The sequence below is a fragment of the Grus americana genome, chromosome 3 (assembly GCF_028858705.1).
Source record: "Grus americana isolate bGruAme1 chromosome 3, bGruAme1.mat, whole genome shotgun sequence".
Taxonomy (NCBI): Eukaryota; Metazoa; Chordata; class Aves; order Gruiformes; family Gruidae; genus Grus; species Grus americana.
In genome coordinates this window covers 50,661,209-50,687,486 of record NC_072854.1, presented here as the reverse complement: position 1 = coordinate 50,687,486, position 26,278 = coordinate 50,661,209, and the positions used below count along the sequence as shown (strand labels likewise).

Genomic DNA, 26,278 nt, shown 5'->3' with positions numbered 1-26,278 from the left:
GCTTTTAAAAGCCGTATGAGCTTCAAGACTATTAAAGCAGAGCATGTCAAAATTCCTTTGTTGTTTATTGGTAAATAGTTTCTCCACTGGAATCGGTAAGATCTACGCTTTTTTTTTTATAGCTCATAGGCGGTCTGGCCAATAGAGGATTACATTTACTGACCTTTTATACTAACAAAAATAAATGTTACTTTGTACTCTTCCACTGTTAGAGTCTAATTATAGTTACTGGTATTGGAATTCTCTTACCGAAAGCTTTTGCACAGGTCTTGAAATTCTGATGCAGGGCTTGTATCAACGGGTCCAGCAGCACTGCTAAAAATGCTACTTACTGCAGAGTAGGAAAAGGAAATTCAGGTATTTCTTTTAATCACAAGTGAGTACAGAGAACTGTGCTTGGAGTTAACTGCCTGATTCCCACTATTGTGTTTTTTTTTCCCTGAGCATCAACAGGTTTAATATAGAGGGGAAAAAATAAACATTATATGTATTATAATATATGCAATACACCCATATGTATTATATATAAACCATTATATATAAAAATACATGTGTATATGTATTTTAAAGGAACTTGTATATAGATCCATTTTTGTTCTGTCCTACTTTGAAGGGGTTCCAAGAAATTCTGGGTTTGGATTATTGAAGCTGAGAGAGGCTCTATTTATTTTGTCTAACTTTTCAACAGTGTGCAATGTGATATATACAGTATAATTTATTTTATTTTATACAGTTTGGGCTGTATGGGGCATGTTTCTCAAAGCAGATTTTGCCAGTAGAAGCTATAAATACAACATACGGTCTATGTGAAAGACTGTTTTCCTTTAGAAACCCAAACCAATGAAACAGAAAAAACAAACCAACAAACCACCAACTTGAATATTAAGTTGAAAACTTAATCTGGCACCTTTGCACCAGCATCTTCCTTGTTAAAGATTCAAATGAGAAGTGAGCCCATTACCAGTGAGAATGATGAGTGTCTGGGACAGACTGCTAAGGGAAGACTTGCTTTTATCAGGCACAAGTTATCTGAGCCTATTCAAAGGCCAAACAGGTGGTGATCTCTCACCTAAGTCTTGGACGAGATGAGAATATATGATCTGATGACTCCCTTTTAGGTTTTTACAGTTGAACATGCCAGTAGCTTCATAGGTTAGTCTTTGTTACCAGTGGTTTTTTTAAATAGCCAAAAAAATTCTGGCAGAAAATAAGTCCACCTTGGTACAGCAAGTGCAAGTTCAAATCCCGTGGTCGTAGCTGGCTTGATTGATGATAATAGAGATCAAAGATATAATAGATATGAAACCAATTGTATACACACACACTGCAGTAGAGGTTTAAGAACAAGTTAAGCAAAATAAAATCAAATACAGCATCACTTTAAGAAAATCTTTAAAAGCTGCTTTTGTAACTTTTCTTTTTAGGGAGTATATAATATGAATATAGTGGCAAGTCTTAGTTCTTATGGCTATACTCATAAATGAAAAATTTTGTTGTAATCTTTGAATACGCATTTGTGGAAGAAGTAATCCAATACAAGTATTCCATTTTGGATGCTGCGGACTATTGTCAGGCATGAAATGGTTTTCTGGTGATTTCATGGCTAAGAGGAATTTTATTCAAATCTCTGCAATGAAGATGGCAGATAAAACAAACTATTAAATATAATTATCCCATAGAACTTGTAGCTTTCAGCAGTGATTCTAAAGGTAAATAGCTTAGTAACATTACAAAAATGTAAAATCCTATTCAGAACAGTATCAGTACTTAAAGGACTCACTTGTATTACTTTATCTCCCTGTTTTGGGATACGAAACAACCTCTAAGTCCACAGCAGTATGTACCATTATGCTGTCTAAACCTTATTCTCTGCCAAGTTATTAAATGACATAAAGCCCAGGGCAGGAGAGGCAACTTTGAACCCAAAGGTTCTCCTGGGAACTAGTGCTGCCTTCTGTCTCTCTCCTGTGGGACAGTCCAACTCAGACTAGTAGTCTGAGCTTGATCTGATTTTTTTTTTATTTTTTTATTTTTTAATTTTTACTATTTTTTTTTCCCCATGAAGTGGAGATTTGTAAAATGTGTGTTCTTCAACTTTCTGTCCTGCATCCAGGATAGGTCAGTGCAGAAATCAAAGATTTGAATTCTCCATGTGGTCTGATAACTATTTCCTTCTGGGGCTACTGCCCTCTTGCCTGTTGGGGTAATGAACAAGTATTTAGGCATGAGCAACTATGCTGTTGGTGTTTTTGCAGCTTTGTGTCTGGAGCAAGTTGGTAGAATGCATTATATGGCTGGTGTAAGCTGCAGGCTTGGCAGCAGCCTGTGTCAGCATGGCATCCCTCTGAGCCTGCCTTTGTTATGGTTTGGTGTTGTGTTTTTTTTTTTCCTGGAGAAAAATTCCTCTGAAATATGGTGGAATCCTAAGTGTTCAACTTTGTTCTTTGCTATTAATAAATATTAAAATAGTATTCTTAATACTGCTATCAATAATATTGCCTGTATCAGAATCTATAAAAATAAATTATTGCTGAATGTAAATTCCTGTTGATTTAACTTGTATTCAGGATAATGAGTTTGTTATTGTAGGCTATATATCTAATAACATTTTATTTTTTTTTTTAGCTTAAGAGAATATATCTAATTTCTCATTTAGATTAGACAAGTTGTTTTTGCAAGAATTGTTACAAAGGTATCAGAAAACTGCTTCTCTTTTTTTTAATTTAGACTTTCTTGCTTTTATTAATAAAAGCAAGATCGCTAGAGTCACTTTGACCAAATATATATATATATTTAAATATTTTAAAGATATTTCAATTGCAATGCTTTAACCAAATGAAAATAGTTTGAATGTTTGCACCTGAAAATATTCGATGCATGGTTTTTGAGATAAAACCCCAAATATATCATAGCTTTTTGATGACTTATTGCATATGTGGGATTTTCATGTATTTATAGCATATTGCTTGTGACCTTGCAGAATAGCAGGTCATTGCACCTTGTATGCTGAGTGTCTGCACACCAGCACAAATACATGGGGAATGAACAGTAATGGAAGGTCTTAACACGTGATCATTAACAGTATTCTGCCCAGCCTCTATCAGATCAATTAGAGGTATGCAACTAGAATACAAAATATAAGGTGTGAGTCAGTAGCTGGAGAAGAATAATTGAAAGTAGGAGATTTGCTAGTTAAAATCTCTTATAACCATTCAAAGTCTTTTGGAAAAGACTGAGCAGAACCTACTGCTCTGCTAAGGTATGTAAATCCATAAAAAAAGTCTTTTAGATTAACAAAGAGAATGCCTTCATGGGAGGCAGGTTCTGCAGGAGTAACCACAAAATGTTAGCCTATGTAGGATAAAAGATGACAGAGCAGCAGAATAAAACCTGCAAATGTCAAAAAGCTTAGAATTTGGCATGTAAAGCTTGATGTGGTGGGGGGAGAGGCGTAAATACAAGGAAGAAAGAAACTGGTCTCAAACTCTTTGAGAAGTAATGTAATAGTACCAAACACTTTCACTGAAGGGGAAAATTAATGATGAAAAAAGAACTTTGCTCTCTATTGATGTAAACACAAGAAATGTACACGAAATGGGAAACTGTATGTTGCTGAAGATGCACACAAAGTGCATGAAGATGCACAAACAAAACTGGGACAGTCAAATACATAACGAGGTGTAGCTAAAAGGGTTATTGGAAAAAAGCAAGAAATAAAAGATCCACAGATTAATGTATTAACAGATAATGCTGAGGTGATTGAAGCATTCTCTGAAGTAGTTAATCTAGCCAGTGTAGTTAATAGCCATGATAAGCGTAAATAGTCCTTGGCCTAGACTAGGAAGAAAAAACTTTTAAGTTGCTTGGGTAAGCAACAGATTTTCAATCTGGTAGGGCCTGATGAAATTCATTCTGAGGTGCTTGAGAACACCACAACTATAGGAAGCAATCTCAGACCTCATAGTGCAGTAGTGGACTCAAAAAGAATAATGGTGCATAACTCTTCAGTATGGGCTAGGTGAGATGGGATGAAGAGGAAACTGGTGCATTTTAACTTTAGCTCAAAGAAAAAAATACTGCAACAGTGACAAAACACATTTTTAGTGCCTAGAAAAAGAAGTTGAGCAATAGCCAAAACAGATTTATCCAGGATAAATTATTTTAAATCCAGCATTTCTATTTCTATGATGGAGTAACAGGCCTTGTGGTGCAGAGAGATGCTATAATGTTAATATGTTGATATATTGGAATTCTCAATATTCACATGATATTCTCATTAACAAGCTAAAGAATTATGATCTAGAAACTACTGTGCAGTAAGTAAAGTTAGCTGGAAAACCATCCCCAGAAGGTAAGCAAGGTCAGGTAGCAAGTACTCAGTACAGATTCTACAAGGTCCTGTCCAGCATGATCTTGATTAGCAAAATTTTGTGCTTGTTGAATTGCAGATTACAAGCTAGGAAGGAGACTAAGAATACTGGAGAGCAGCCATAGAATTTAAAATTATGTTAATAGTTAATGGGAGCTTGTATTGTATCTTCTAGACGTCTGATTTTTTCGTGAAGAAAGTTTGAAGAAATTGGTGGTGGTACGGTCAGCTGAAAAGGCGACTAAGACAATATGTTCCCAAATAAGTGGGGAATGGAGAGAATGAAGAGACTGCTGCAAAGAGGATGGAAACATGAGCTAGAACGAATGATTGGTTGATCTAAGTACCAACAAGACTTTGGTTAGACATTTGGGGGAAAATTTCAAGGATTAAGATCGTAAAGCAATGGCATAGACTATCCGGTGATGTTCATCACTAGAACTCTTTGTCTAAACTGTTCTTAAATATCAGGTAGGAGTGATATGCTTATTTGATCTCTCCCTGGGAAAGGCAGAACATTACCAACTGGATAATTTTTCTTTCCACCCTCTTCTTCTGTGTTTTGTATTGGTAACTGCTTGGAGGGATGTACCTTCGAAGTGCATTCCTTTTGATCCCCAGGACCATATTTACCAGTATGTAGCACTGGAACTTGTGGTCTGGAACCTCTGTCTCTTATTGAAAAGCAGCGGGTGAGCTTGGGAGGACTTTGAGTACCTCCTTGTTTTCTTAGGCGTACTGCTTTAGTGGATAAATGCAACAGAATCCATAGTTTGCAGAGGGCTGTATGGCACATAACAAGAGAGGGGTCGTGTCAGCAGCCAAATATATATCCTCTTGTATTAGAACCTTTGGGCACTGCCTGTGACCTAGGCTTGCTTGGCAGGGGACATGGAATGAAATACCCTTACCTTTCCGAATCCTGGAAAATTGCTTGTGTGGATTTAAATTAAATGAGCATCCAGAAAGAATGGGAAGACTTCTAGTCATGGCTAGAGCAGGCATCCTGTCCTCATCCTCTTCTTCCACTACAGTGTGTGGGACAAATAAAGTCTCTGCCAGGAAAGGAGGTAGTAGTTCCCCTGTGTATGTCCATAAAAGATAAAATAGGAGTTGCTTTTCTGTTTCATTGCTAGATTTTTCTCACAATAGAGTTTGCTGTCTCTTTGCATAGCGTATGTACCACATCTGAGCTCTGTGGTCCATGCTTGTTAAGAGTAGTAAAAATGAAACTCAAATAAGCTCCTTGCTCTCAAATGGTTTGTCCTGATGACTCTAGTATTACAGGAAACTGGTGAACTTTCCAAATCTTTAATCTACTTTTGGTGTAATCTTTGATAAATTACTTCATAACTTTGTCTTCAGTCTTTTTAACCTCCCTGCACAACAGAAGTAACTTTCTTTAGTGAACTTGAAATCTGTAGCTAGGCAGATCTGTTAAGTTGTGGGATTTTTTTTTTCCAAGTTAATTTGACTGCATCCTACTGCATGATAGTGATGTTCCCCTATGATGCTCACTGTTGGTCAGTCACCACGGAAAGGTGTCTCAGATGAAATGTATAGTCTGTTCAAGCCTAGGAATTTAAATATGGTATCCTCAGTGGTGGTGGTGAATCTGATCCATCTGGAAGCTGACTAGTCTCCTTGCACAATGCCAATACTGAAATTGGTTTCTGTTTCCCATAGTACTCTTATGTAAAATGAATGAAAACATCCTTTTTTTTTTTTTTTGTGAGAGCACTTCAGAGCAAAAGTATGTTCTGTCTCTTCCAGCCATTAGGTGGAACGGGTTTAATTATTGTAGGATGCTCTCTTCAAAAGCCACATGTCACTCTGCCAGATTATTAGTTTAGAAAACATTTGTCTGTTAGGGGTTGTTTGGGGTTTTTTTGAGTTGGTTTTTTTTTTTTTTTGTAGTGTTCAGATACTCTTGCTCTTCTCAATATTGGGAGAGATACTGAAGTAATGACATGATGCTCTTAAACGATTAGTCTTATTTACAGCTTCAGCTACAAAAAGAACCGCACCTCTGCAGTATTTATTGTAAACATGTTCTGACGATGGGTCTGTATCACGTGTGTGTGGTGAGGCTGGCTGGAGAAGTTAAAGGAGAAGACTTAATCTTGACATGTCAGGGAATGTTCTGAGCAGGGGTGTTAACATATTTTTTAAAAAAACTTAAATTGTCAATAGTCCTTAGATTGCCTTGTCTGACTCCTCACTCCTTCAGCCTGTTTGTCTCCTTTATGAAGGCTTCAGTCTGTTTGTTGAGAGAGATGAAGGGAAATTTTCTTTTGTGGAGCTTGTCAACTGCAGAATTGCCTGACCCTAAGAATGGAATAAAGAGTTGCTTGAAAACAGTGGAGGTTCTCAAAGTGATGTGAAGTAGGATATCTGGGTCACTTCTAATACTGTTTCTGTGTTTGGAGCCTTTCCGTAATTTTCCATGCTAGCTGTGTGCCATTCTTCTTGTATGGAAATGAGCTTTGCTTAGTCAACTTTTTCTTATAGTTGTTTGGGATAGCTTGATCTATAAATTTCTGGGTTTACGTGATTCTGCTGAATTGATTTTCAGGACATCATAACAAGAATTCTTATTTTCAAAAGAAGTGAAGAGTGAAGCACACACTTGATAATATTGGCTTGGTTGATTTTTATTTTTTGACTGCATTGAAATGCTTTAAACCGAAGAAATCGAACACAAACATTTCCTCATCTCTTATTTACTAATGAGATAAACAACTGTAGGGTGTGCATTGGTGGTTTACATTAAAAAATGTCTGTTTCTGGATTTTTTTCACAGGAGCTAATATTTAGACATCTGTAGAAACCAGAAATGCTTTGAATGCATTTTGTAAATAACAGCATCAGTTCTCCTATCTAGCAGTTGCTAAGTCACACGAGCTCTGTTTTGGTGTTTTGTTTTTTTTTTTTTGCTTCTGCTTCTCTTTTGCAAGGTAATTCTAGAAGTTGGCTATTCTTTTAACCTCATAGCTAGAGACGATCCTTTCCAGTCTACATTCATGTATTCTTGTGTCAACTTAGCCCTTAAATTATTTTTCTCACTCTGATACTAATGGTGTATTGGTAGTGGTGACCCTTCCTCTCTCTGCATTGATTTTTGCTAAAAGTTCTGCTCTGTTTAAGTTGCCAAAAAGCCAACTTATTAAAAAAAAAAAACCAACCCCAAACAAAGTTGTTTTCCCCATCTGGTATGTAAATAACTGTCTTCATTTTGGGGTGTTGGCATGTGTTTGGATCCTTTTTGCTCACATACGGAGATATTTTATGCATCTTGAGGAGATGTTTGATTAAAGTGTAAGAATTGGAATGGTTTAGAAATTAACATATGATATGCAAAGTATTAAGTAAAAAAAGAAAAAAGTATGGACTCCTAGGTTACATAAAATAATACATCTGCCATTAGCTTGACCAAAGTACATTGTTTAAAAGAAAACTACATTGTCTCACTGTGAGAAGTGCAAAGTGAGCATTGAAGAAATACTTGCTGTTTTGTCATCTTACTCTTGACTTTTTCTTCAGGTCAGGGTTTCTTCTTTTAAAACAAACATAGTGGAAAAGTACTGAATATACCATTGTGGGACAGAAAAATAGTTTTGAAAGCTTGAGTATATTTGCCTGTGGATACTGAGTGTTTAAATTTCCAAAAATATGGTTTGCTGTCAGTATGGTTTTCTATTCCAGTAAGTTGTTTACAGTTTAAGGGGGGGAAGAGCTTAGTGCTCTCTCCAGAAATCAAGTGAAACATGGAAATCTTCACTTGGACCTACATACGTGAATTAAGTCCAAAAAGTTAAGTGGTGGTTTTTCTCTTGTTTACCACTTTCTTGATGTTTCCAATGACTCTGACTTTTTTTTTTTTTCCCCCTCTGTGCTTTCTTTTGGAAAGCTTAGGTTAGATTGCTGCCAGAAGTTGGGTTGGGAAGGTGAACTGGTTTAGTTCTATTTAAACCTAGTAAACAATTAACCATTTTCCTTACTCCAGCTTTATGTAGAAACCAAACCTGTTCTTTTAAGTCATTTTGGGTCAAAAGTATCACCCAGTGTTGTGTACTAGTGCCTGAATATTACCCCAAAATACATTGGGCTGGTATTTTAAAAATAGAGGTGGTGCTAGAATGCATACTGCTACTTATGTCATGTAATCTGATATGTCTTCCTTCTGTGCAACTATAAGAACTTACTTTCAATTCAAGCATTGTGCTAAAAGAAAGCACTATGCTGCTGAAAACATGGCTGGTTTTTTACTGCAAATTAGTTGGAAATTGTAACTTTTTCTTCACTTTTCTATGCTTTCTGGAGTCAGTAATAAGATTTTTCTCAGTTGCTAGTCTTCTCTGGCAAGTCTGTTGTCTATCTAAGTATCTGACTGGCTCTGTGAGCCTAAGTTCTGAGACTCAAGGTGTAACAACCTCTTAGTTAAATTTTACTCTCTGGGATATTCTTGCTTGCTATTGAATTGTTTTTAAACAGTTGTTCTTCTGAAACAGGTATTTTAGTTAAGGATTTCTTAACTCCTAGAGAGTAAACATGGAATAATATATTTGTTCAAAGGAAGAACAAACTTGAAAATGGAAACTTATTTAAAGCTCTAAAGCCTTTCCTGTGCACTTCTTTTTTTAAGGAGGAGGGGAACCTCTTTTCTGAAGGATTTTTTTTCCATTGCAGCTTGTTGCTGAGCCTCCACTGTTTCTGGTCTTTTGGTGCAACAAAACTTTTAGCTTTAAAATGCAGCCTGTTTGCCAACGGCACATTCCACTCAGATTAAAACTGTTTGTTTGGATTTTCCATTTATTTAAATTTTAGTTCTAATCTAGATTTGCACTGATTTCCATGTAGAAGAAAGACTGAAGAGAGAAAAAAGCTTTTCTTAAACTTTCTATTTCTCTGAATTTCCAATCAATGCCGAGTCCAAACTTATGTCTGATTAACAGTACTAAATAACTGGCAGCTGCCATGCAATTAATGTTTTCTGGAGCTCCTCATGTTATGAAGATAAGTCCTTAATCAGGACAAGATTGCTTTCAATAGTTGCCCTAACTTCACATAAGTCCATTTTGTCCTTCCCGCTTGTGTTACAGAAAAGGTTTTGGAAATGTTGTAACTTTACCTAGATTAAGTATGTTTATAACAGTTGCTTATATTTACCTAGAAATTAATGTATAAATAGTGTTCTATAAGAGAAGTTTAATTCTGACATTTTTATTGCTACTGTTCTGTTCCAGGACACGAGAAAAGAAGCCAAATGGAAATGTTTTTGTCTGACTTTCAGAAGGCATATTGGTATCTTGGCTTCTAGTGTTCTGCTTTTCTAACTATTCAGAACACGGCAACTCTGCTTGGCTGATGCTGTCTGGAATTTGTCAGAAGAAGAGTATGTGTAAATTGGGAAGGTCAAATGTTGCTTCTCTTTCATTACTTGGTGTCAGGCCTTTCTGTTAAAGGATTCAACTTTTTGGGTAAGGTTTCACTAGGAATGAAAGCTGTGATTTTTAATACAGAAGATACTTTCTGTATTGTGTAATGTAAAATATCTTGACATTTTAAATTCTAAAGGTAGTAGTTAACTCTTTATAGCTTGCGCATTAAGTGAATATCTGATACTGAAGTATAGACTGTTTTGTGGTTTTTCTGCTTTTTAGAGTTAGCTAGTATGTTTGCTCACACTGGTAAAAGAGACTTGGAGGAAGTAGAGTCTTCATACAGTATGAATTCAGGGTGCAAATCATTACTGCTAAAGGCAGTGGAAAAGTATGGCTGCTTCATGGTGCTTCTGGTGCAAAAATTTATTTTACAGTCATAGACTGTAATGTGTTTCCCATGTATGTGGCTTACACCTGTGTTTCTCCTCTCAGATCCGGAGGCCTGCATTAGAGGGAACCCTAATGCAGTGCCATGAGTGTCACAGATTTGCATGTTTTGGGGGAGGTACAATCCCTGTATCTCAGACCTTCTGGGGCAGGGTAGCCACGTGGCTCAAAAGTAGTTCCCAGTAGTAATAAATCTTCATGCAAACATGCTAAGATGATTAAGAAGATTCTTCTGAAAATCTCACATGGAAGCTGAATGATTTGCCGTTCCTTCAAAAAATAGTTGCTAAAAAATACTTGGGAAGTCCTGAGGTTAAAAAAAAACAAAAACACTTTACAAAGAATAAATTCTGTCTTTTAAACAAGTCCTTGGTGGGGTTGGGAAACTGAGGATTTCTCTAGATGTGCACTCACAAATTGTTTAAAGATGACTTCATGAACAAATGTCTTCTGAGATACGATACCAGATTTTATGTAGGGGCCAGACCAGATGAAGGAATTGTTCTGTCTTAAGAAATAACTTGCATACGAAGCAAGGCAAGAAGTCCTTCCCACCAGTTAGTGTGTTCAGTCAGGAATGGAAGATTCTTGGATTTTCATTTTTAATATTGATAGACTTCCAGATAAATCTATAGTGACATGTACATCAATGTAACAGTGTTATTTAAATAAACAGAAATGGCATTAAGGTCAAATACTGGTCAAAAATACTTCCCCCCCAAAAAAAAACTTAATAGTTAACTGTAAATGAAAAAATTATTTTAATTGTAGACTTGCATGACTGTGGAGGAGGAACGTGGACAAAATGGGCCTTTGAAGTGGACCATTCAGTGTCCACACCCCAGAAATGAGTAGGACTTGAACTTTTTCATGTCACTTCAGACAGACAGCTCATCTCAGTTCAGGTCATCAGAAATTTCTCAGAGTCCCTGTAAATGCTTATTATACAACTGGAGAAGTTTTCTTGGAAGTAAATGGGCAAAATGTAAACATATCCCCAAATTCTTGTAACAGCTCATCTTAATTTCAGGACTAAATGGTGTGCTATCTGGGGACTGTTTGGGACCTTTGTTATTCTGAGCTAGATGACTCAGTGCTTACCTCTTCTTGATAAACCAGAGTAATGCTGCAAATCCATCAATGCAGGGGTGACAAATGACTTTTCAGTGCCAGCCCCGTTTAACCCTAGTTTGTAATGGCCTGTTTCAGTTGGCAATTGTAACCACGTTTGCACTTTATTCAGGGATGCTGGCGTGGGAGGGTCAAAGCAGTATGTTTCAGTGACAGTCTACCACCTTGTACTGAAGATAGGGCTTTGGTGCAGACTTACCCAGGTCATCCTTTGCAAATATAACCTGTCTGGTTCTGTCCTGTGTAATGCAGTCTGGTCTGTATGTGAAGATTCAGCAGTAGTAATACTTTGAATCTCTTATGTCCTGTTTGCACACAGAAGTTGGCAGAAAGATGCCTTGGTTGGGAGATCAAGTGGGTGAGATTCCAGAGTGGTAATCTGCTAGAGTAAACTTTGCTGTGTTCTCCCAGTCTCTTAAGCAGTAGCAGTTCAGCCAAAGCAGAAATCTCTGTGGCCGTGCTGGTACTTGGCACTGTCTGGAATGGCTTAAAACTTGTCTCAGTGCACTTGCTAAATGGCTTGTTATTGTGGAGGGGTGAGTGAAGAAGATAATTCTTTTGGGTTACTACATTTTCTAGATTTTCTAGATTTGCCAAGTGAATATGCTGTGAGTTGGCCCCCTGGATGTAACCGTCTTGCCTTGGCTGCACTAGTGCTATGCTGAATGGCACTATATAGGGTCAAGCATGGGATTTCATAGTAGGCTTTGCTCTACCTTAAGGGCTGGGTAAATTTGGAACTGAGACAGATCCTGTGTTGCTTGCTGATGGTGATAGTAGTTCATTTGATGCCAGTTCTGTTAGGACACTAACTGGGTATGCTATCATTTTTCCAAGAGATTATGTACTTGAATTATATTACAAAAAAACTCAGGTTTTTTTTTTTTGTTTTTTCTTTACACGTAGTTGGTTTAGGCAGCTATGAGGAGATACCTTCTTGATTCTGTAACAGAAACAAACATACAAATCTGTGTCATCATGTGAGATTTTTCATAACTTCAGCAGAAAAATGAATACTCATCTTTAAATATTTCCTCTGAATAATACTTGAATATTTGTTTACAAATAACAGAGCAGACAATCCAACTGGGTAGGACTTGTAAAAAGCATTGAGTTCCTTTGTTGTCCAAAGCTTCCAAGAAACGTAAATGGAAATCAAGTTGGAAAGAGCATATGCTGTAAGTTGTTATTAAGTATATACAATGTGGTAAGAGGCAGGCAATCTTTAAAAGAACTAACTCCAAATTCCTAAGCCAAGCATTATTTATTTCATTTTGAAATAGCATGGAGGGATTTTACTAGGGATAAAATTATGTGAAATACCTTCTCCTTCTGTGAATAACAGAAGCCAGGAATAATATAATTTAATAGCCTCATTTGAGACGCGATTCCTTTATCTGGTGCAACAGTAGATTCTGATGCTTGCTGAAATCAAGTATGCCATCTCTTAGCGATTAAGACAGTCTTAATGCGGATAACAGAATCTGTAAACGACTTTCTCTTCAAAATGAGTGATACCTCTTGTGTAATTCATGTTTCTGATTATTGAGCTCTGTTTGGGTAGTATCAAACTCCAAGACTTTGAGATGGCAAAGGGAAGCTTGTTCTAAGAAGTTACTGGAATTATTATGAACAATTCTGAAGGTTAGAATTAATAGAGAATTGAACCAGCATGCTGTATTATATTCTGCTGCAACAATCTGATTATTATAAGGAAACATAAGAGACAAACGACTATAATGTCCTTGTGGCAGTTGCTTTCCTTCACTTAATTAGATAGGTAATGACTCTGTAAAAAGTATGCTCTGAGTTGGAAATCAAGTCATCTGCAGGAGACTATCCTAAAGGAGATACTGTCATTATTGAACCAAATTATAAAGCTCTAGAAATGTCTTACAAGAATCTTTTATTTCTCTCTTGTAGTGGAAATAAGTCTAGGAAATGTGTGGGCCAGGTTATTTATTAAAGAATGGATATCTCCCACTCCTCCCCCGACTCTGTATTTTAACTGGTTCTTTGGTATGGTTTTAGAATGTGAAATTTAGAATTTGCTGGGGTATCAGTGTTTGCTTGTTTGTTTCAAAGATGATTGGCATATCAAAATCAAAACTTTTTGTGAAAATGTACTACTTTTGATAAAACTCTTGCAGGGGAAATCTTTCTCTGTAAAGGCTGAAAGTCCCATGAAGACAAGAAAGAAAAATAGGATGAGTAACCAAAAACTATGAGCATGAAGGCCTTACATTCCAGTCTGTGCTTTGCTCCTTTCAGATCAGTGACTTGAGAGGGCAGTTGAATAGACAAAGTAGGTCTTCTCAAGCAGTAGAAATTGCATGTTTTTCTTTAAAGTAGTAAATCTCTTAAAGCGTTTGCCTTGTATGAGTATCCCATTCAAGCATGAGTGGGATATGGACTGAGCTGGAATTTGAAACCTGGTCTGCCTCATCTCAAATAAGACACCTAACTGGGTCCTTGAGGTCTTGTTTATTGACAGGATGTCACATGAGGACATAAGAACCTGAGGTCTTAAAACTTCCTCAAGTTAGGAGAAAATACTTGTTGTTCAGCTGCTGTGAAATTCATTTGCCTCAGTGCAAAAGTGCTTTATATTAAAGCCTATGTGGTGAGGAAGTTTGTAAGGCCCTCTGAGGTGGAGTGATGGATTTTACTTAACTAAGTAGCTGTAATACAGTTTTTAGATTAATGAGTTGAGCTGAACAAGGATTTTAGTGAAGACTGAAACATGCTAAAATAATTTTGTCAATCATGATGTTCAGTATTTATCTACTGTTTTGTTTTCAGAACACTTCTAAATATATAAACTTAAGAAAACTATGATGAAGTACATGCTTATATAGCTTGTTTAAAGTTCTGCTACTGGGAGAGGGGAAACAAAACAAAAAAAGAGATTTTTCTTATGCTGCGGAAATAGGTCAGAATTTTCTTGTACCACAAGGGCAAAGCACTTTTTGTTTATTCAGATGAAAGGTTTGTATACCTATGTCTCTTATTATGATATTTAAAAAAATCTGTTTAATTAGAAGATTGTTGTTTGGGGCTTTTTATTTGTTTGTTTTTGTTGTTCTGAAGATTTTAATTTTGAACTGGAGTATTTGTTGTCTTAGTAGTATTTTGGCCACCTATTGTCACAGTTGCAGTGGTAACTGTTTACTGAGGGTAGTTACATTATTACTAGCCGATGATCAAAGAATTATGGATGAAGAATAAACCATCAGGTACTTCATTAAAAATGTTGTGTATAACAGTCAATTTTGATATTATCCTGAAAAGACTCACAACGGCTTAATGTTATTACTGGGAGCAGCCCTGAATTAAGAGGACTGTTCATGTGTGGTAAAGTGAAGCATACACGTTTGCAGGATTGAGGCTGCATGCTGATAGGTTTGTCCAAAAGCATCTTGGTATCTTGCTGCAGGATTCCATTTCAAAACATTATTAGTATTATCTTTTGCTATGAAGGATTGTGTTTCCTCTTAAAGGTTTCAAGTTTCCTGGATCTTTTGTGGCCATTAGGTTTGTGATCGCTACGCCAGGATGACAGTCATGGTCGTCTCTTGATCTGAGAACTTACGCTGTGAGTAGACAGTTGTAGGAGGAAAGTTTTGGATGTGCTATATTGAGCCTGGAAGCACAGTATCTTTATTTGTGCGATGGTGTACCTTTTAGCAGGGCCTAGGAGGTTAAATGTAAGGTCATATGAATGCAGCTGCAGTGTTTTCAGGACCAAATTGGCTCCCTGATTATGGGTTACCAGGTGTGCCAGTTACCATAGCAGTAAATAGATAAGTCCATGCCGGTGCTTACAGTTAAATTAGCTTAAGCAAACTCTTGTTGACTCAAGCATGTTTCACATCAGAATTCTGCATAGAAAGGGTTTTATAGCAGGTAGCTGTCTTGAAATCACAACCTGCTACTGTTCAGCTCTGCCATACATCTTGGAGGCAAGAATAGCAGGCTTTTTTAGATCCCTAGCTGTACTGAAGCAAAGCATTTTCTTTGGATAGTATCCATATCCTTTTGTTTCTTACATAGATTTGTTTTAACTTGTAGGTTATCTAAATGAACTTAAGTTGATGCACTTGCTCCAGAAGGATGTAATGAATTTGAAGGAACACTTGGGGGAGACTTCATGTCTCATGTTTTATTTCCAGTGTTTGGTTTGTTTGAAATAACATCACTGTGAATTGAGGCCTATTATTCTAAAACTCTTGAAAAATGAAACTTTTGTCCTTAACTTATTGTCTCATGCTGTTTCTGGCTACAGAATAGTATCTATTGAAAGCTTCTTGAGATGGAGCATTTGCTTTTCTGTTTTTAGATTTATTTTTTTATTATGATCTCTTACTACAAGTTTTCTTTAAAAATGATATAACTGTAACTGACTTCTCTAGCTAGATATGAAAGCAATGATGAGCAGCTGTGACGAAGGGAAAGAGCAGAATGCATTAATAAGAAATTTGTGATAGTAGATGAACCAGATGGCTGTAGCACTTCATGTATTCGTTATGAATGCTCACCACTATATTCAAGTTGCATGCCTATTTCTATTTTAATTCCTGATTTTCAGTATCTCAGTTTTATAAGGAATTTATCTTCAACTGAAACTTCCCAAATTTGATCTCTGTAGTGTTAATCAAGACTTTGCATCAATATATCTTTAAAAAAACCAAACAAAAAACCCCACACATACAGCAAGATTTCACCTCTTCTAAACACAGGAGATGAGCATTCCCATGTATTTAAAAAAATCACAAACACACCCCTACCCAACCATAGTGAGATTTTAATATTTGAAACAGTTAGGATCAGAAAGCTGAGGATTGTGCAGGAAATCAGTCTTATGAGTATGTATGATGATGTCTTCTGTTGGTGGCCATGGAGTAGACTTTCCCTGATCTACTCAGAAAATACTAGCATACATACTAGGAGAAAAGAGTCACTATAATCAGTCTGTTTTCTTTTTCTGAAGGATCTAGCAAGAAGTGGAAATGAAATTTTCTGAGAACTTATATGGCAGCTAATTAATTATCTAAGTTGAGCGAACACAAACCAGTAGACTCTAGTTGGAAGGAGAGGGCTGACATTTAACTGATTTGTTAAGCTTTGTTTAATAAGAGCTAAAAAGTCTCAATTAATGTGTTTAAGCTATCACTAGAATAAAATATATTTTTTTTTTTGCTGAGCTATATTATTTTTAAAGTAAGCCTGTGTGCTACATGACAGTATTACTGTTTGCTACTCTTTTTTTCTTTTCCTTTGTTTTTGTTACAAGCAGAGTAAAACTACTTCTGTATTGTCCAGGCTGAGTTTTGGAAAAATCAATTTAAATAACGTTAATCTTCTACTGTTATAAAGAAAAATAGTGCAAGTGATGAATTCTTTGTCATTGGCAGTCCACACTTGCTGGAAAGAACTAGATTATTTGCTCTGTGACTGTGACACTTTACAAAGGATTTGCTCAGACATGCTAAAAGGGACCCTCCATGGTGAAACTTCCTGGCTGCTGTGCTGAATTTTAGCTTCTCTCCTGCTGTATGACTTGATGGCAAGGCCTCCTCCAGCTGGAGAGAAGCTCTGCTGAGTTCAACCCCGGCTATAGCAATTACCCAACAGACCACTTGTATCCCCAAAGTTTTACTACCAGGCTCTAATGCATCAGAACATGGGTGGTATTTCTACTTGAAGAAGGAGGGCGGGGGGAGAAGTGCCTGAGCTTGTGGCCTCTTATTCAGATGAAAATACTCTTCATGTTGTTTCAACTCCCCTGCTACATGTATGCAACTGAAAGAGTTAAACAGCTTCTATCTTTGAGGAGTTCTCATATGCAATACTGTACTACTTGTTGCCGCTTTGGATATGTATTGGATAGCCTCCTACAGATTATTTGAATGGTAATTCAGACACTCGTTTACATTTAGATCATGATTGTGACACAGCTCACTATACAGTATTTTCATTGACCAGTTTGTCCCTGCTTTGTTTGTGATATATAGCTCACAGTAACAGTAAAAGAGGTGAGGTTCTGCAACAGATGGCACTGTAGGAAGAGGTAACCCTAACAGAAAAAAAAATTACCTATAGTAGAATGTAAACTTGAAGGTTGAAAGTTGGAATCACCTAGCTAGACTCAATTTCTGGTAGTTCCTAGCATCAGAATGCTTTGCTTCTCAAACTTGATGTTTTTATAGTACAGGGTTGTTGTATTTTGTTGTGTGGGGTTTTATTACTATTCTTTTTTTAATGGAATAAGATGTCTTAAGATTTGTGGCACTCATGGACAGCAACATGGGGATTCCTCTGTCCTGATAATTATTCAGCAAGACAAAAATCCTGGTTTTCACTAAATCAGTGAAAGACAATTCTGCAGCCGAAATGCAGTAGCTGAGTTCAGAAGGCTGGTGTTTATGCCCCAATTCAGAGCTTTAAAATTCAGGATCCTTCGAATCCTGTAGGTAAAGTCTGTAAGCACCTAGGCAGAACCTCATCAGATGTTCAGCCATGCGTAAGAGTGTTTCAGTTTTGAAAGTGGGCAATAGTTCCACGCCTGTTCTCAAGCTCGCTCTGGATCCAGAGATTAAATGTTTCCCTCTCTGTCTCCTCTCAGAGCTCACAGAACGTGGTGTTCTTGGTGCATGTTTATTGAAGACCTATCAGATGGGCTTTGCACAAAACAAACCAGAGCTACCCCTCCCACTCCTGAGCAATAGCTTAATGGTTAGAGCATTCCCAAAGAATAAGGACTCTAGGTTCAGCACCTTTTCTGCCTGAGGTGATTCAAAGTCATGTCTCTTGCATGCCTAGGCTCCCAAGATGAGAGAATTAGACTAGCTTTTGCTCTCATTTCTGGGCCAGTGAACACCTTAAGGATTGCATGTAAAGCAGGACTAGTGCAGTTGGAAATGCTGACAGTGTTGCCATCATTAAATAGCTTAACTTTGTTGTTTAGGGAGGAGAAGCTGAAATCACCTCAGGCGCATTAATAACTTGAACTTGGCCTCTATCTTGTTTTAAGTGATCTAACCACTGAGGTGAGAGAGCCAGTCTCTGGGCTTTTGGTTGTGGTCTGGAATAGATGCAGGTACCTTTTGGTGGTGGGCAGAAGGCTCTAGCACAGTGACAGATGAGACTGAAGATGGACTCCTGTCTTTGGTACTTCCTGTTGGCTAATTTAGGTGGCTTCTAACTTGACTTGCAGGTTTTTGTGAATGCTAGTTAAGGTGCATTACCCTCCTCAATTTTTATATAACTATAATAAATATAGCTTCTGTGTTCCTTGGTGATAGAGTAAATGTGATCTTTGCTATGAGATCCAGGTACTGAGGAAGTGTTGTCTTGCGCATCATTGGACTTGTCTGTACGGTGTAAAATTTGACCTTCCACTAAGGTGGTACTTCCTTTAAATACTATTTAAAGGCTTCTACACTAGATAACTAAACTGCCTTTGTTGTGTTCCTGTGGTGAGAATGAACATGAAACTTCCAGCTCCAAAGCATTTGAAAAGGCAGTTGAAAGTGGAGATCTTGTGTCATTTGTTTCTTGCACCTTTTTATAGTACATAGTCTGTAAGTAATGTATAAGGACAATCCCCACGCCCCCCACCCCCGTCCTTACAAGTAGCATGTTTTTCTTCAGTGAGGGTCCCTTCTGAAGGACCTTTTCTGTACCCAGTAGATGTCCAGAGTTCTTCCACTTCACATCCCCTCACACTTGAGGGCACTGTAGGTTCATTCTTCCTTGATACTTTGAATGGCTCTACAAGCTCTTAAGTGGAGGCTTGAACCAGAACTGGGTGTCTCTTGAATATTTTTTTGTGAGTTTTCTCTCTGTTTAGTTTTAGAGAAAAATACTCTGATCTAAAAGTTTCCATTAAAGGAAAAGAAGAACGGTTCTTTAAAATATCAGTGTTGTTTGTATAAAACTTTGTAGTACAGTTTGGCACTTGGAAAGGAAGTAATTGGTTGCAGGTGGACCTGCAACTTGCTTTCAAAACCTGGGTGCAAGATGTGTGTAACCCAAACTAATGCAGCTAAGTGGCTGAGGTAGGGTTACAGAACCAGCAGGACAGTCTGGAGGAAGAGGAAGACAGTGTCAACTTCATTTAAGTGAAGCTTAAATTCATCTTGAAGAGAAATAATTTGTGATCTTGTTGCTATTTAAATTTTCCCATGCCAAGCTTTTTCACTTGACTGTACTATACAGGAACTAGATCATTACCATTAAAAGAACCTGAAGTTCTTCCAAGTTTATATTCAGGCCAAATGAAGTAAGCCTCTAGCAAACATGCAACTAGATGACATAATAGCATATATTAAATGTGCAGAGGCCTTTTTGTTTCCCCATCCCCTAATTATATCAAACAACAGGAGATGAAATACATGCCTCTTCAGTGACACTGTGCTTCAACTCTGTTTCACAGAACTTCATTGAAACATAGATTTGTGTGCAGCTGAATCTTGTTCATAGAGGATGGCCACGAGCGTCTTGAAACATCAGATGTGAAAATCCGCAACCTGAAGAGTGGCTGAGTCTTTCTCTGTGACTGAACTCACAGAGTATGCTGCAACACTTCCCCTTGTACTCAGGCCTTCTGATTTTAGGGTAACTTCACATGACTGCACGTGAACTAAATTACCATGAACTTCTGAGCAGCTCATCTGTAAAAACTGACTTGTCTGATTTGCTGTGTAAAACATGTCAAGCAGAGAATATACTGTCAGTTGCTGTCGCTGAAGTGACAAGATTTAACTCACAAGACTGTGGTAGATCAGTTGTTTGCAGTTGTGTGAACTTAGTCTGGTAAGAGCTCTTATTATCTGTGTTAAAGCATGCCTGTGTGCTAAGGCATATATTCCATCCTCTTCAAAAATTTTTCTTAAAAGATTTTGGAAAGGAAGGAAATGTAGCAAATGTCAGACATCAGGTGGTGCTGTAGATGATTACTGGTTTAATCTGTTGGCAGTAGATTAAAGAAGATGGCAGATGATGGCCACTTCTTTCCCTGTTTTCCCACGAGACTGGGGTAATAGTTTTCCCACCACCTCCCCAAGTGACATGAGTTACACAATTCCTGGGGTGACTGTTTAGTGACCTCCTAGTTGTAAAAGCTTTTACGAGTGTCAGAAGCCTAGAGTTATAAATATGGAACTTGAAAATGGTGTGCGGGTTATTTTGGTTGGTTGGTTTTTGTTTCTGGAATAGCTAGCATAAAAGTTAAGGTTGGCCTGTTGTCAGGTTAGCAGGCTTCCTTTGCGGTGATTCCTTCCCTCTTCTGTGAAGTTCTAATCTTCAAAATATCAAATGCAGAAACAAGCAACAAAACCAAAAAACCAGTACCTTTCCTTTTAAGATTAACTTATCAGTGTCCTTGAAAGGAGGGACAGACTCCATTCAGTCCTTCACTGTGGATTCTTACACCTAGTGTGTGGAACCAGGGAAAGCAACAGTTTGTGCAAAGAGGAATCTAGTGAGACTCTGCTTGTGTAATGACCCACTGCTAGTGCGTGATTTGTCTCTGCTGGAAATCTGGGAATCTCCCCAGCCTAAACTATGTACGTTTATTAAATTAAGCTATCCCACAGTGGCTTGTTCCATTGTGGACCTAAGATCTTACTCAGCCAGGTCTTCTGAGTTACCAGACCCAGCTGGTTGGGAAAGGGGTGATTTATAGATGCTTTAGTGAGTATAGTTAGATGTTCACCTGGACCAAAAGTTGTCCAGGAATAGCAGAGGTGTAAAGAAAGAGCAACAAGCTCATTGGGCTCCTATAGTTGTCCAAGCACTGGTTTGTGAGTTATAACTTTTAAGAGAATTATGTTATAAGCTGAAGAGGAAAACAGACACTTAACTGGCATTAGGCTTTCATGGAATAAGGAGATGCTCCAAGCTCTAACAATCCCAATGTTTCTAGTCATTTCTTTTCTTCCTTCTTAGGGTAGAAGAATTTGAGATGTGATTTTCAGTTAATGACAGTCTAGCAGTTTGCACCTCTGGCTCAAGATCCAGCCTCTTGGAGGACAGAGGTTTTTGGGCTCGCTGCTTCAGGTGAGTTTGGAGCCAGGCGGGGCCTTGTCCAGCGGTGCTGGTGGAGCAGTGCTAAGAACTGAGCAGGGGCTGTAATACGTGCTACTTGCTTTTTTTCTATGAAGATAGAGCTGAAGCAAGAGATGAAGTCTAGTTACCATTTCTGGAGTGGGAAAGAGAGAGGTATAGGTTGGTGAGGAGGATAAACACTTGGAAGTTAGGAAGATTTTTCTGAAGCTTTTTAAGTGTTATCTCCCCTTCGCTGATACACTTAGGGAAGGAAAAATTCTGTACTCCATAAAGTCTGTGAGAACATAAAGCTTTGAGAATATATACAAAACTAAGCATTTTTCAGTAAGTTAGAGCTTTGTGGGGGTGTTTATATGAGGCAGCAGGGAAAGCTATAAGGAAAAAGTATAGCTAATAATAATGTAATAAATACTGCTTTAGAATTTAGGCACCTCTGGCTGATTGGTGTTCTCATCCTTGAAAAGTGTCCCATGGAATACGCAGATTTCTGTAGAAAATGTTTTCAAAACCTTTTTGATGTTTCAGCCTTTTAATAGTCTGATTACCAAATGGCAGGGAGAAAGAAGTTCATTTGGTGTTAGATCGTTGAGACAACCAAGCAGTGAATCATAACCCTAATGCCTATTTTATACCAACTGCCAAATAAAATCATATTATTGGAATGAAGTAGCATATATCCTACTAAGGCACAAGAACACTTGGCAGTTAGCAACTGATCATTTCACTAAGCTCTACAGCCAGTGATTGTATGGGAAGAGTGGAACCTGCACATGTTAGACTGGCAGAATCTGGAAATGAAAGCAATGTGAATGGTAAAATCCACTCAATAAATGTCTTTATGCCTAGTCTAACTACAGATTTTCAACTGTAGCATTTTTGTGCAAACTCTCTATGTCCATGTTAATTAAATTTGCAGCGTATTATTGTTTTAGCCTTTTTTACACTTATTCTACACCATCAAACTCATCAATATTTTCCCTATTAATTTTCTTTGAGGTAGACCATCTCTGGTGTCTGATTTGCAGATTCCATTTTGTGTCTCAGCTGTCTGTGCATAGAGCAAATTCCTGTCTACACTTCGTGACTACCATAGTTAGCATATCCTAAACTGAACTCCTTTCAGCCTTTCCCTTCCTTAGTGTCTCATCAAGTCTTCTCATTGCTCTTGCTTACAACTTTGCCATTATCTTACTATTTTCCTGCAGTATCTTATGCTGCCAACTGATGTGTCATGAAATGAACATGTTGTTTAAACATCTGTTCAGTTGTACTGGTACTTACTACATGAAGCTATTGATTTCTGTATTGACTGTACAGACAGGGTCTGCCTAACTTTCTGTGGCTATAAAGCACATACCGTACTGGGCCTGTATCAGTAAGAGTCCTTCCAGATTGCACATACTTGCATCATGCAGGATGCAGGGCTGCAGTAATGCATACCTCTGACGCATGATAGCATAACAGAAGAAGGTATGGCTGAGGCAGGAGGGGGTGGGTGGGTGTGTGTGAGGAAATAGAGCAAACAATGTTTAACTGTCTGAAATCCCAAATGAAAGAAAAACTGTCAGCCTGTGGGAAGTCACAATTTAGTGTTGCAGCTCCTTGACAGAGTATGACAACTTAGTAGCACCTGCATAAATCTAAGATACAGTTGTAAGAGCCAAAAGCAGGTAAGTGTAGTAGTATTTTGTAGTTGTTGTTCTAGGTTACTTTGACATGTCTTTCTCAAGATGATTGTGCAGAAGCTTTTTGTACTATTTTTCCAGTACATACTGGTGAACCAAAAGAAAACCTCTTGGTAACATAACTGAACTGTGTATTGTGTTACCATTAGATTATTATTCAAAATTTCCAGTTTGGGTCTGAACACAGACGATGACAATCCATGTCCTGGAATTCTTCTTAAAGTGCTAAGTTTCTCTAATAATCTTAAAACTGATTTGAAGATGAAAATCTTCTCTAAAATGAAACTTATGAATTAATATAAACTGTACAAATAGACAATTCTCTAATAAAAATAATTTTTATTTCTTCCTAAGAGATTAACACTGAGATTGTGGTTATTGTGTTGTTCAGTCATTGTATTTGCAAAGTTTTACAGTGAATCTATGAACTTCTCAGCTTCAAATTCTGCTAACCAATGCTATTGTAGGTAGCCTTTAAGATCGTATCTTAACACCTGAAGCCTTTGCCAACTTGGTGTTACATTCACATTCATGTGTCCTTCTGTTGAAAGGTACTTTTTATGTTGGTTTGTTGTAAGAAGGGGACAGAAATATAATCGAGACTTTGATCTTTCAAGGATGTGACACATGAGTGTTCTCTCGACTTTTCAAGACTCCTTACTAAGAAATCTCCCTATGGCATTTCTCCTCCAAATGTACCTTCTGCTTCTTTAGTAATATTGAGACAGGCATAACAGTTCTGGGACTGGCTTGGGAGCTCAGATGAGTCTGTTCCTGGCCCTGCCACTCTCTGATTTGCTGTATGATCTTGGATGAGTTACAGTCCCATTTCAGTTTGCTTATCTGTGAAATGGAAATAACGCTCATGGAATTTTACAGTAATTTTAAGTTATGTGAAAAGCTGCTAGGATAAAGTTATAGAGATATGTATAGTTGAAGATGTAATATTTCCAGTTAACTTTTAGACACTATTGGACGTTAGAAAACTCCTATAGCATAACATATTAATATGAAGAAAAATTTGTGTAGATGGAATATGGTGGAAATTATCTCGCCTAAGAGATGTAATAATTTCTTCTGATACTGCGAACAGGCAACCTACAGTGCTGCTTTTTGCCATTTCATTTCACTTTTAAGTGGCTAACCATGTTCAAACTTTAAAAGAAACCAGATTTCAATTGGGGGAGAGAAATAGAGCGTGAATAATAGAAGGAGGTGAAAATAACCACTTTACAGTGTTTACATCCACACATGCTTGCATTTTCCTTCCTTAGAATCCTAAAACATTTTAATTTGGGGGTAGGGTAGATATTTTGATCAAGACACAGAGGTAGTTTGGGGTTTTTTGGGGGGTCTGGGGTTGTTTTGTTGTTGTTGTTAGGTTTGGTTTTGTTTTGGTTTTGCTGGCCATTGAAATGTAGCTAGCTTTGAGAAGTGATGAGGCTGTTAGGCAGAACACAGCAGTGCCGCACGGTATGCCGGGACACAAGGAACAACATACCAAAAGTGTAAGGGAAAGCAGGATTTGGCCAAACTGGGATCTGGCCAGAAAGCTTGGGCTTAACTGAAGTCAAGAATGGTGTTTGAAAACAACACAAAAACCCCCCATTGCTTGTGCCAGTATGTTTGCCAATCTGTTCAGCTTAGAAATGGGTAATGGGTTTTATTGTAAAGTGTTCCTTTAAAATGGTGACCTTTGGAGCCAGGCTAGATCGGCGTACCTTATGCTAGCACAACCTCAGTGCAATTCCAAGATAAGTAAGACTTGAATGTTAGGCCTTGGTATATTTGAAGGACATATTTTAATAAACATACTCTGCTTGCATATTACTTTTCCTGACATCTTACAAGTCATATTGCAAAATGGGGTTAGCAGGAGGAAGAAAGGTGGAAAACGCCATCATCTTGAAATCTGCTATGATTGCAAAACTGACTTTCTAAAAGCTGTAAAATCAAACTATGTTAGGCCATAGCTTTTCTGGAAGGTAGATACAAAATAATAGTAAATTTCCACAGCTGCTTGCAGAAGTTCTAGTGCTCAGTTTGAGAACAGGAGGACAAATCTAAGCCTTGTTTTCACTTACATAAATGTTTTCTCTTATGAAATTCACATGTACTAAATGTAGGGTGCCAGGCTGATCACTGCAGCTGTTTAAAATAGAAAAGCAGATGGAACAAATAGAAAGATTTACCACACAGCTTGATCTCTTCCCCTGAAGCAGCCATCCATCATCAGCGCTGCCGAGACAAACAGCAAAACGAGTTTCCCTTCCGAGCTGCGATTGGGCTTGGAGAGGTGGCAGAGCTGCACAACAGCCTCGGGATTGGCTGGGCGGGAACACACCTCTGGAATCTGTTTATTTCCTAAAAATAAGATACAGTCTTTTACATTTCATCTAGAGATCTCTTATCTTGCATTTAATATTCAAATAAACTTGAACAAACACAGTTAACCTCTTTCAAATGGCTGTAATACTTGAGCTAAATGAGTGGAATGAATTCAGTTCGTTTGGGTTTTTGTGTTTTGGTTTTTTTCCTCTTTCTCTCTTTCTTTTTTTCTTCTGAGTACAATGAGGCCTGTGTGAGTTATCTAGATATGTTGTTTGTATTTTTTTCTGGTATATATGTTATTGAAGAACTTTCTTGCATCTTAACTAGAACTGAAAGTTGTTTTTCAGATTTTATAATGTACTGACTCCAGCTTATACTGAAAGCAGTTATTATTTTAAAGCTGTTTTTATGTCTGCTCTGTAAAGTTTTGTTTACACTTGCAATAATGTCTTTCGTTGTTTTTTTGTAAATAAGTTACTATTCCTGATCGTGTTTAGTGAGCTATGGCTTCTTTTTTTCATTTAAATCAGTTTAAATAGATCTGGAATTTTCTTCAACTTTTTTGAAAGTTAAGGACTTAAAATGTTGTCAAGTCCTATGTAAAATAACTTCAGATCATAACTGAATGAGAGATTTGATCAGCTGCAGTGAATGTTCCAGCTGAGTAAGTATCTGGCTTAACTGAATACATCAGAACTCATTAACCTACTTCCTCTCAAAAAAAAAAAAAAAAAAAAAAATCCAAGGGAAGAAAATTATATGGAAAATACATATGACTTTTGTTGTGGTTCAAATGAGATTCATACAGAACCAGAAGGCTGTGAAAAGCTAGTTTGTGAAGCAGGAACTTGTGTTTTTTT

At 37.4% G+C, this 26,278-nt stretch overlaps 1 protein-coding gene and 1 long non-coding RNA gene across 5 annotated transcripts in view; one reads left to right on the top strand and one right to left on the bottom strand.

Annotated features, from left to right (window-relative positions):
- SESN1 (sestrin 1) overlaps nt 1-26,278 on the top strand; it is an 86,683-nt gene that overhangs the window by 1,034 nt on the left and 59,371 nt on the right. The window contains exon 1 of one of the 4 annotated variants that reach the window (XM_054819016.1): nt 21,300-21,393. The exons of 1 other annotated variant lie outside the window; for it this stretch is intronic. The gene's annotated coding sequence lies outside the window, so the exon portion shown is untranslated. Of the gene's footprint in view, nt 1-21,299; nt 21,394-22,930; nt 23,073-26,278 lie in introns of those variants that run through there. 2 more of the 4 variants (XM_054819015.1, XM_054819017.1) reach the window with 2 other exon arrangements.
- Nucleotides 10,026-25,914, bottom strand: LOC129203949 (uncharacterized). The gene is made up of 2 exons (XR_008576218.1): nt 25,280-25,914; nt 10,026-12,274 (listed from the first exon to the last, which is right to left on the bottom strand). It is a non-coding gene; the product is annotated as an uncharacterized LOC129203949 (long non-coding RNA).